The 11382-nt window shown below is 35.1% G+C and overlaps 1 long non-coding RNA gene across 1 annotated transcript; it reads right to left on the bottom strand.

Moving 5' to 3' along the window:
* Positions 1-1192: 1192 nt before the first annotated feature.
* Positions 1193-10500, bottom strand: LOC119467513. Its single transcript, XR_005196052.1, has 2 exons — positions 10444-10500; positions 1193-2426 (listed from the first exon to the last, which is right to left on the bottom strand). It is a non-coding gene; the product is annotated as an uncharacterized LOC119467513 (long non-coding RNA).
* Positions 10501-11382: the final 882 nt, after the last annotated feature.

The following is an 11382-nucleotide window of genomic DNA, read 5'->3' as shown; positions in this document are numbered from 1 at the left end:
AAATCTTCCCTTGATTGAATTTTTCTTTAATACTACATACTATTTGTATCATTTGGTATAGAATTTAATTTCAAGGTTTATTTAAAGTGGCAGTAAAACAGAACGTCTTTGAGGGGGAAAAATAAAACAAAACATGTTCAGTACTCTCTGCTAGTTTGCTGTGATGTGATGGTATTTACAAGGCTCTTTTATTATTATTTCAGAAGAATTTAGAATTAAATGGATGGCAGCTATTAACTTGGTTCTGGAACAACTCAGCAGTGCCACTATATGTGAGCATTCCTTAAAATATGAAAGTTATCCAAATAAAGGGTGAAATAAATTTCATAGTATCACTTAGTTTAAAAAAAAAAACAGGCAAATAACACCAGTGAACACATCAGGAGAATGTCCACAGTTAAAGAATTGCTAAGATATAGTGTTACAACACTAAAGAAGTTGAGAGAAAATGTCTCAACTGATGTGCATGCAATGATCTCCTTTGTTAAAAAATAGGAGATGTAATCCATCTTTCTAGACAATAATAAATTTTCACACAGTTCTTTCACTTCTATAAGATCTGACAACCTCTAACCCTTCCATGGATACTTACTTTTTCTCATATTGTTTTATAATTTTATTAGAGCAATGTCACTTATCTCTGAAAATAATTGTGAAATGTATTGGGGCATTTTCATGCTTCTAATAAAAACATATCCAAGACTGTGTAATTTATAAAGGAAAGAGTTTTAATCAACTCACAGTTCAGCATGGCTGCAGAGGACTCAGGAAACTTACGGTCATGGTGGAAGAGGAAGCAAACATGTCCTTCTTCACATGGCTGGAGCAAGGAGAAGTATGAGAGCCAAGCTAAGGGGGAAGCCCTTATAAAACCATTAGACCTTGTGAGAACTTACTCACTATCACACTATCACGAGAATAGCACAGAGGTAACCACCCCATGATTAAGTTAACTCCCGCTGGGTCCCTCCCACAACACGTGGGGATTAGAAGAATTATAATTTCAGATGAGATTTGGGTGGGGACATAGCCAAACCATCATAAACCACATTTTCTACACTTCATATCTGCCTTCCTATCTGACCATGGAACACACAGAAAGCACTTGATAGATACCACTTGATTCTTATCGAAGTGCCGTGATATAGACTGGAAGCATTCCATCATAGGTATACAGATAAAGCACTCTGCCTTAGGTGGGCTGTGGTACACCAACCACAAAATAATATATTTGTTTTTCAACATTTTTTCTTTTATTGATAAAAACTACACAAAATCTAATTGATAATTAATTTAAAAAGCAAGGTTACACATTATCTTGTGTTTAGAAATTTGTCAGCTTGGCAGTTTCATTCATTGAGCACATGGCCATGGCTCTTTTATAGCCTTAGTCCACATGAGAATGATTCTGCTGATCTTGTCATTCGGAGATCTTCAAGGCTCTCTCAGACATCCTACACAGTGAAGGCTGCCAACTGGACAAAACAAAACTCCTTCTATCATGTGCCACATATGGCATTTGTCATGAAGAGTCATTCACCCAGACTTACTGAGTTTTCTTTCCAGTAGTTTTATGGAACTTTGTGGTCAACTTTATCTGTGGTCCGTGGTAAAACACATTTTCTTTTGATACAACATAAGCTTTAATGCTTATGTTTTGTATTAGAAACTTGACCAGGAAAAAAAAAAAAACAACTTAAAACAAACAAAACAAGAACAAACAGCATTTTAAAAGAAAATAAAAACAATTTAAATAAAGTCTGTGAGAGTTACAAATACCAAAAGAGGAAACCTGCTGTTTCCCCAACTTCCCACCCACCCCTGTTTATTTGCCCTCCTGTGGTTCTCCAGCTCAGGAACCATGCAGTGTGGAAAAATCAAATACACAAACAAACCTATATGTAGCTAGGGTGAAATCTATTTTTATAAGAACTTGACACTCTTACTATTTACATCCGGGAGCATTTTTGTTCGTTTACGTTTTAAAGCAAAGAAAGTTCTGCAGTTCTCCCAGTTATGCTGCAGGTGCATTCGCTACCCTTTTTAAGCAGTTTGGTTTTATCTTTTCCTTTTCTCTATGCCATAAATGTTTTAACAGGAACGATGAGCTTGCTTGATTGCACGATTTCAGACACCCACTCTCCTTTAAGATGAAGGCCCTCCCTCCCCCCGTGGAGTTCCCCAATGAGGAGTTGGCTTCAGCGTTAGTTTGCAATTCTCTCAAGGTAAATGGCCGGTGCTGCCGACCTGGCGATGGTGGCGATGAAGCTGTGGTCTTGCCCTAGCTCCAGGCCGGTGCTTTCATCTTGCTCCAGAGACACTGTCTCATAGCCCTTGGTGACATGGAGAGGCTGGTGGGCCTGGCAGTACCCAATCACAGGCTGGTCATAGCTGTAATATGGCAAGGGCTTCACATGGTGTGGCATCTGGATATGAGAAACAGAAAGATTGGTTGATTATAAAATTGCTTTGGAAAGATTGGACAGCACTCATCAGATTCTATTTTTGTTCTCTTTCATGCTGTTTCAAGTCAACTACAAATTCAACCACAAATAAACATTAACAAAATAATGATTACTATATAACTCAATATTGTTTTGTCAGCATATTATATGTATATACTTTGTACATAAAATAATATATGTCAAGTTTTCATTGCCCTAGCTAGCTAGCTAGCCATTGCAATAACAGAAAGTTAGAAACAACTTAAATGCCCCAGGAATTTTAAAATTAATTATGTAGATCCTACCTTTGAATACAGACCTTAAAAATATAGGGGAAGATCTCTGTTGTAATATGGCAAGATACAGTATTAAATAGAAAAAAATTCAGGTGAGAAAGAATATATAGTATGATCTATTTTTATTTTTATTGATATATATAAGCATATACGTAACTTCTTATTTGAGATCTATATACAATTGAAATCTTTACTATCATCATACACAACTTTTATTTAGTTTCAAAAAACAATCACAATTTCCCATAGATTATTTCTAATACTTTATCCCATATCAATACTGGACCAAAGAACTCTAGAATCATGGGAGAAGGCACATCTTTATGTTCATAATATGTAATATTATTGATTTTCAAGTCAGCAGGCCAAATGTGTGTCTAATGTTAGCATAATAAATCTGAACAATGGTCTGTAGAAATTCCATTAATTTAAAAAGCAGAAAATGTCAGTTATAATAATTTTGAATTTTGGTGGAGCATTTTATTAAACCACAAATTTCTGATAAAATGTATTCCAAATTTAGAAAAAGGCAAATGATGTTTGTTTACTTCTTGCTCTCATGCTAGAATATTTCTCATACTTGCTAGATACAATTTGACACTCTTGATAAACAATCCACAATGATAAATGTGCAAAGGCCCCACTGCCCTCTCAGGTTAGAAGATGTGGCAGGTTTTAAACTATTGACTCTCAGCTTTGACTTCCCTTCTGTGGTTGCTTTTAGAATGCTGAGGTTGGGACTTTGCAAACCACGTATCTGCTTTGTTTGTGGTTTTATGTTAGGCTTTGCCAGTGGAGGGAGATGGTAAAGCTTAGCAGGGAGAGTGGAATTGCGCCCATTGTTGGTTTCCTCTGTTTCTTCCTGCTCCAGGATTTACCCTACTGGCATTCTTCTTTCTGACTATATCAGTTTATTCCCATAGCAGCAGGTGCTGCCTATTTGCAGTATTTCCAACATTTGCCATATATTCAAAACGTTTGATCTCATCAACCCCTCCTCAGAGATACCAGCACTAGCATCAGAGAGGTTTGAGGTCACCACCACAAAGCCTCTCCTCCAAGCTTATAAGTCTTAATGATCTTCCTTTTGTTCCCTCAGCCCTGCAAGAGGCTAAGGGTGGTAGCTACTTCCTAACATTGCTGTTTCTGTGATACCACGGCAATATCTTAGCCTTTGCATAAACTTAGTTCACAACCCTATATGCAGTTAGCATCCTTTCTAAAAATTCTTTCTTAAAATAACTTGTATCAGTTAAGAATTCTATGTCGAGTTAGCATTCTTACCAAAATTTCTTTCTTAAAATAACAGATATTTTGTCAGTCTTCCAATGAACTATGTTTGAATTCTTCTGTGTCTAAAAGTGCAGATACGATTGTTTTGATTTTATAATTTACTAGAAAATTAAGCACCAAAGGTCTTATGGCTCCCTATATTGTAGGGAGTTAACCAGCCTTAAATATAATTCAGCAAACATTTTTAGAAGTCATTCCTCTGTTTACTATTCAAGTTCCTCAAATGCTTTTAAAACTATCTCTAGTATTTCCTTGCTGGCATTTTTACTAACATGATTAACACGACTTTGACACAAATTCACTGTCTATTTGTATGATAATTATGTTTTTAACACCTGTATGCTTATTAAGATGCAAGTCACCTCCTCACAGTTTTTAAGATTTAGATTAAAGCAATGTTTTCTATGGACAATTACAACTCATTAGTAGGTTATGAAATCAATTTAGTGAATCCAAATAAGCATTAAAAAATTAAATTAGCTCGAATAGAAAGTAACAGAGTATAGAGTAAGGATAAGTTGTTTCATGAGAGTTTTGTTTTAAATTTATGTGTGTGCATATCAATGTGTATCCTGAGTCACACTGTAAATTTTGAAAATTAGGAATAGTAAAAGATGTTTTTGAAAAATACTTGGTCAAAGCACATATTTAGATTACAATTTATTTACAGTGATTGGCAATAGCCTAGATAAAGTCTCATTCCGTTTTTACTATTCCTTCTCTATTAACTCATATAATTCACTGTTTTTCACAGTAAGTTGGATAATTAAGTCAATAGGTAATGCTTTGTTTCTGTTTTGTTGTTGCTTTACTTCTAAAGGAAGGTAAAAACTATTTTCAGGAAGTCTTTTACGAAATAGTAACAAGAGTATTTCTCATCAAACAAGCTATTGATAAAATCTTAAATATACCATTCTATTATTTTAAAGAGTTGCAAAAAATGAATACTAGGTCAGAGTTATGATTGATGATAAAGAGACATTTTAAAAATTGGACCTTAATTGCTGTGCTGACAGAGAGAGCTATGAGCAGACTGTAAGGTGATGTGCCCAAATCACTAAATACAAATAAAAGTTAGGTCTACTCTACCTCACCCCAAATCTATTGTTTCATTTTGTTTTGCTTTTATTATTTCTTAATCAGTGAGACCTCTTTCAATAAGTACCGGTTCACACGTAAAATGTTGATCAGTGGGTTCTATTTTAGGAAACCTCATAGGATTTTTCAGTGTGTCAGATTCCTGGAGATATGTGTGATTGGTGTCATGGGTCACTAAAACTCCAAGAAAGCATAGAAATGTAAGAAGAAACTTTGTGCTGACATTTCAGCAGGGAGAACGTTTTGAAAAAGGACTTCCTAAGGGTAATACAGCCCATTTGTACTGTCTTGTTAAAGGGTGAAGTAACATAACTTGAAAATCACATAAAAATTTAGCAAATTATTTTCAAATGGAAAAATTCACTGAGTATAAAACATTAGTTCTACACTTTCACTTAAAGAAATGACTAATTTTCTGCAAATTAGCCAAATTACTAAAAGATACCAAAATGAACATTAAATATGAGTTGTGGCTCTGTTTACAGTCTTATAGCACTGTCAATGGTCGTCACGAAGAGGAGCTACTTGAATTCACAGACGTGTATACAACAGTGAATGTGAGAGGAAGTCAGGGCCTGAGGGATATTTTTGCACAACCAGGTGACTTTACAGATGAAAATAAGTAGCTCATAAGTGAACCTTATTGAATTTGCAATGTTTACTTAAAGCCTTTCAAATTTACCTGTAGTGGGAGAGAACAATTTTGTAGCTAAGAAATCATAGCATTTCTCTTCAAATTAAGTTAACTTAAATGTCAAGGGACATGCATTAACTGCAAAGCTTTAGGTTTATATATTATACCATTCCCAAACTCAGAACATTTGTTTAACTATTATAGTGGTAGTTTATTTTTTTATACCACTAAAAAAAAGGGGGCTCATATCATTTTCTCTATTGTAACTGAGACAGGCTTAAAGCCTCTTGCAGGGTAAAAACCATTGTAAAGTTCTCTCCTGCACAACAGACCAATAGCAAGAATTCAAGAACCAAGTAAATTGGCAAGCTTTGAAAGAATATCTGAAATGTTTGCTCTTTTACTCTTAAAGTCTATTCCATAGGGCACTATGTAATCAACTGAATTCCTGGTTTCTGAGGAACTTAGAGACTGAGGTCTTATATGTTGTAGTAATAGTGTACAGTACATTAACCACCTGGGCCCCTGTGTGTGTTATTGTTTCCTTTCCAGCAGAAAAAACAAAGTATTCTTAAGTTTTGCTTAATTCAGATTTGGTATTTTTGTAAATGTGTTCTCAGAGCCTCTCCAAACGGTTCTGTGTTCCATCAGCTCTCTGATCAGCTCTACTTTATAGCACAGCAGAAAAACACTATTTAAAGATGTCCTCGTTAGCACACTTGACTGCTCATTGACTGCACTGGAAGCTACACTTTATTTACAGATAATGGGTGTGGAGCATAGGAGTTAAAAATCACTTAGAGAAATATATTCTACTATTCCTAAATTCTGCCATTTGCCACTCTGAAGTATATGAGCACTTTCACTTAAATCACATTATATTTTTCTTTCATACAGTGATATTTTATAACTAAATCTCAAATAAATAGGTTATGAAGAGGAGGAACCATTATGACTAATTATAAGTCACTTCAATCCTCTTGAGCTTCAGGTAACTCCTCTGAAAAGGGATAATAGTGAATACTCTCAGGGTTCTCTGACCTGTATAAATTTCAGAGAACCCTAAAAATATTCCTCCCTGATACTGAAAAAAGAAGGAATACATTGAAGGGACATAGTCACACTGGAGTTTTACTCAACACTGACAGTGTCTTTCTTGAACGGTGATATGTCTTTTGTCTTACAGTTTCCATTAGAGAGATGCACACACAGGATGGGTCACAGATTGACTCATTAACAAGCCCTTCAGTCCTATTTTCTGTGCTAAGAAGCTTAGAAACTTTTGTGTATGTTCTGGTTTTCTAAAAACATCATTTATCATTTGGTCAGAGGATGTTTTTCTTCAAATACACTGAAAAGTAAAAAATGACAATTTTTTTCAACTATTGGGGTTCATAATGTTAGTGATTCCAAAAGAGAAGTCAGGGAGAGAGCATATTTTTCACTGTTGGGAGGAAAGGTAAAATTATAGAGGACTTTGTGGAGTTTCACAATCTGGAAATGGATTTGGATCTCATAATTCTACATCTATCATAATTATATTTAAAATGAGAACTGAATGTGTTTGTACAGTAGATGAGAGAACAATGTGAAATGGACTCTTGATATATGTGATCACGAAAGGCTTTTGAAGTTCAGTTTTGTTATAAGCATGAAATTCCAATATTGTGACCCTCTTTTCTCAAAGGTATTAGCATTAGTTGTAAGTCATTTAAGGGTCGGATCATTCTAAAATTACCATGAACTATCATTAGTCTTATTTATTAACTTTTCATGAACATTGTTCACATTTCAGCATGAGTTCTTTCAATTGAAGTCATAAAAAGTTGATTTTCAATTTTCTAAATGACATTTGGTCTCTAATTTTCAGAATTAAAGGATAGTGTCTAACTACTTAGGCCATTTACAAAGCACCAGCATATAAATCCAGATGAAGAATTCAATGCAATTGAATTGCTTAATGAAGATAGACACTTTGCTTATTGAAAGTAAAATTAATTTTAAAATGAAGGTCAATAACTAAATGAATATATCTTAGCCATTAGATATTCTGGCTATATTAGTATGTGATAAGAATGTGCAAGGAAAAGTACATGTAAATAAGTTTGGGTCACGATTTTTGTCAGGAACTTTGATTAATCAAATAGAGCCTCAACTCATTTAACTTAGACAAAAGGGAAATTTAATTGGCTCATAGAATACAGGAAAGGACATAATGGCTAAACTGAAGGACGAACAAAGATACCACTGAGTATTAGGAACAACTGAACCTAGGAACACAAACGTCATCAGGGTTCTGTCAATCAAACAGGTCTGATAGTTTCAGGCTGCAAAATGGCTTCCTACACCTGACAGACACGTAACTGTGACAGCTCCCAAGTTTTACATATTCCACTCATGGTAGATTACATTGTGGCTATAGTTATTTCTAGGTCCCCTCACAAAAAGGTGTGGTGTCTACTTTCCTTTACCTAGAATACAGCCTGGGCCTATAATTTCTCTTGGCCAATAGAACACAGTGACAGTGACATTGTGTGAGTTCTAGGAACCTAACCTATCTAGCCATTACCCTGTGAACATGCTTGGGCTATTTTGCCAGAGGATGGAAGCTATGTGGGGTGATTATGGCATCTTAGACCAGCCAGCCTCCCCTAGAACTCATAGGAGTTCATCACAAGCACATGTGCACCACAGCAAAGTCCACAAAAGGTCCTGGATAAGCAGAATTGCTCAGCTAAGCCTAGCTCATATTGCCAACACCAACAGACTCAAATGTACATTGTCTGTTGTAGACCAATCAGTTTGGGTGTGGTTTGTTATACAGTAAAACAAACAGAGCAGCTTCTATTACCAAGAGGTTCTGTATTATGGGGTCATAAAATATATGAAAAGGTCTTGATTATTTTATCTTAGTAGTCTATATCCCTGAAACATTTTACTATACTTACAATGTCCAATATTTATACAGAGTAAGTTGAATCAACTTAACAGTTCTGGTCATGGGAAGGAAGTTTTGCAAGGATAAAAGAGCTCCAAGACAACCAAAAATTGATTATTCTGATGACTAGAAAACTTATTTTACAACACTATTTTGAGAAAGTACCTTGAGCTCAAAAGTTAATCGTTTTGGAAAACCAAACACTGCATATTCTCACTCATAAGTGGGTGTTGAACAATGAGAACACATGGACACAGGGAGGGAAACATCACACACTAGGGCCTGTTGGGGGTTGGCGGGACTAGGGGAGGGATAGCAGGGGCTGAGGGGATTGGGGAGGGATAACATTAGGAGAAACACCTAATGTAGGTGACAGGGGAGTGGATGCAGCAAACCACCATGGCATGTATATATCTATGTAACAATCCTGCATAACCTGCACATGTACCCCAGAACTTAAGTATAAAAAAACATGTTAACTGCTCTGTACTAAGATGGAAATTTGAGTCCTGATCTTTAATTACTAACTCCAATTTACCTTCCAATTAACGTTGTAAAATGTTTTCATTTTTTTATTTTAGAAAATCTTAAAAGGAAAACAAGAAGATAATAGTGCAAATTGATGCCTCATTTCCATTTCTTTTCTTATGGGCTAAAATGCGTATAGTAGATGGAGCATGTAAAATGCACAATACTCAACATACTAGATGTTGGCTTTTTATACTGGTTGGACTCTTCGGACAATTTTAAACTTTCATTTTGACAAATATTTCTCTATAGCATTTGTTTGTCTTGTCCTATTGCTATTTAGAGGTGGGAATGTGTACTATATGTGCACTCAACAGTTATCCAAATTTTAACTTTTAAGCCAGTAAGGGGATAACAGAACTGAACATCCACTGCATCTTTATTGCTCTTCTACCAGAATTTGTTGCCTATGAGGTGCCCAGAGAGTTGATTAAGTTAACGAATGAGGTACTAGCCATCTTTGAAGTTAGCTTTGACTCCATTAACTGGGAAGCTTATTACATTAGCAGCACTCTCAGCATTCAGTGAGGTTTTAGGCTAATGAGCTGGATTAATTAGCTGGTATTAATTTCTAAAGGTTTTTCTTCTGCAGCTTGGCCTCTAATTTAGAAAAAGTCTCCCCAACAGTGCATTGTAAGCAAACACCCTATTTAAGTGAATTTACATGAATTTGCCTCCAAAGTACTTAACAAAAAATACAGATGATAGAATTTCCAATCACATAACTTTCTTCCCTGCAAAAAAAAAATAATAATAATTGTCGAAGTTTTAGTGATATACAGAAGACAAGTTTCTCCTAAAATGGAAAACAGTGATTATTACTTGGCCCCAAATTCCCTCCAGGAAAATTAAAACCATACAAAAGTAAACAAACAGAAACAAATCCTATCAGCCTATACAACAGAGTCAACTCAAAGACATGTTTGTTTTAATCCCTTCTCAGCAATTTGAAAAAGGAAATGAAAGCAGGAATACCAGTACTAAGAAGGTATAATCAGCATTAGAGAGTTTTCCATCCAAGTTCACTTGCAGCTTCTCCAATATTCAGAGTAGCCTATTTTAGTTTCCATATGAATTTGTGTAGTCTTCTATTTGGATCTGTATTAAACCCTTTCTAGTGCCCTTACCTTGTTTTACCTAACAACATGCATCTTGCTTAAGAAGAATGCAACTGATTTGTTTGCCTTTTGAAGATTTTGAAGATATACTCACTTCGTGACCCTCCCAATGCCTCCAATCTGACCGTGTAGTTGGCATTCAGTAAAACCTAGGAAATTAGTTAACAAATGTAAAAATGAAATGAAATTCACATGTAATGGAGGTGATTGAGTTTCTTTTAGTCATGTATCTCTGTAAAGCAGAATTGCATATCCCATGGCAAGAGTTTAGAACTTACAAACAGACACAGAAGGAAGAAAACTGCAGAGGACATAAACATGCTTGATAAAGTGAAATGATTACCATGATTCTAATAGAGTTTAAATATAATTTCTGGGAAGACTGGCTGGTCCTCATGAAAAGAGGCATTGAGATGTAGAGGAGAAGCCTATTTAGAAAACGCAATTAAAACTTTTATTCTGATCGAATGTGTTTTAGAACAGCATGGCAGAATGATTCATAAATAACACTGGTCACATATTTTAAATAAATTGCAAAAGTCTACTTTAATGCCTGGATCTCTGCCATAGAGTGTATACTATTAAGGAGTAATTATATGGAAGTGAATTTGCCATAATAGTTCATTTATTTATGCATTCATTTCATTATTCCCACGGTAAATATTTATCACAGAGGTTGGCAAACTTTTTCTCTAAAGGGTCAATAGTAAACATTTCAGATTTGCAATGCATACAGTCTCTATCATAAGTACAGAACTCTGTAAAAACCACTTAATTCTGCCTTTATCATGGGAGAATAGGCTTGGACAAAACGTAAATGAATGAACATGGCTGTTTCCATAAAACTTTAGGAACACTGACTTGGGATTTCATTTAATGTTCATATGTTAAAAAATATTTATTTTCATTTGATTTTTTTGTTTCTTACCATTAAAAAAACTAAAAGCATTTAGGTTTTGGGCCAGTTTTCTTTGAGTTAGGCCTTGTGCTAGGAGCTGGGTATATAAAGAAGAATATAATAAGGGTGCTGTAC

The sequence above is a fragment of the Cebus imitator genome, unplaced genomic scaffold, assembly GCF_001604975.1.
Source record: "Cebus imitator isolate Cc_AM_T3 unplaced genomic scaffold, Cebus_imitator-1.0 Scaffold298, whole genome shotgun sequence".
Lineage (NCBI taxonomy): Eukaryota > Metazoa > Chordata > Mammalia > Primates > Cebidae > Cebus > Cebus imitator.
Note: the sequence above shows the minus strand (reverse complement) of the source record. Positions and strands in the feature narration are given on the sequence as shown.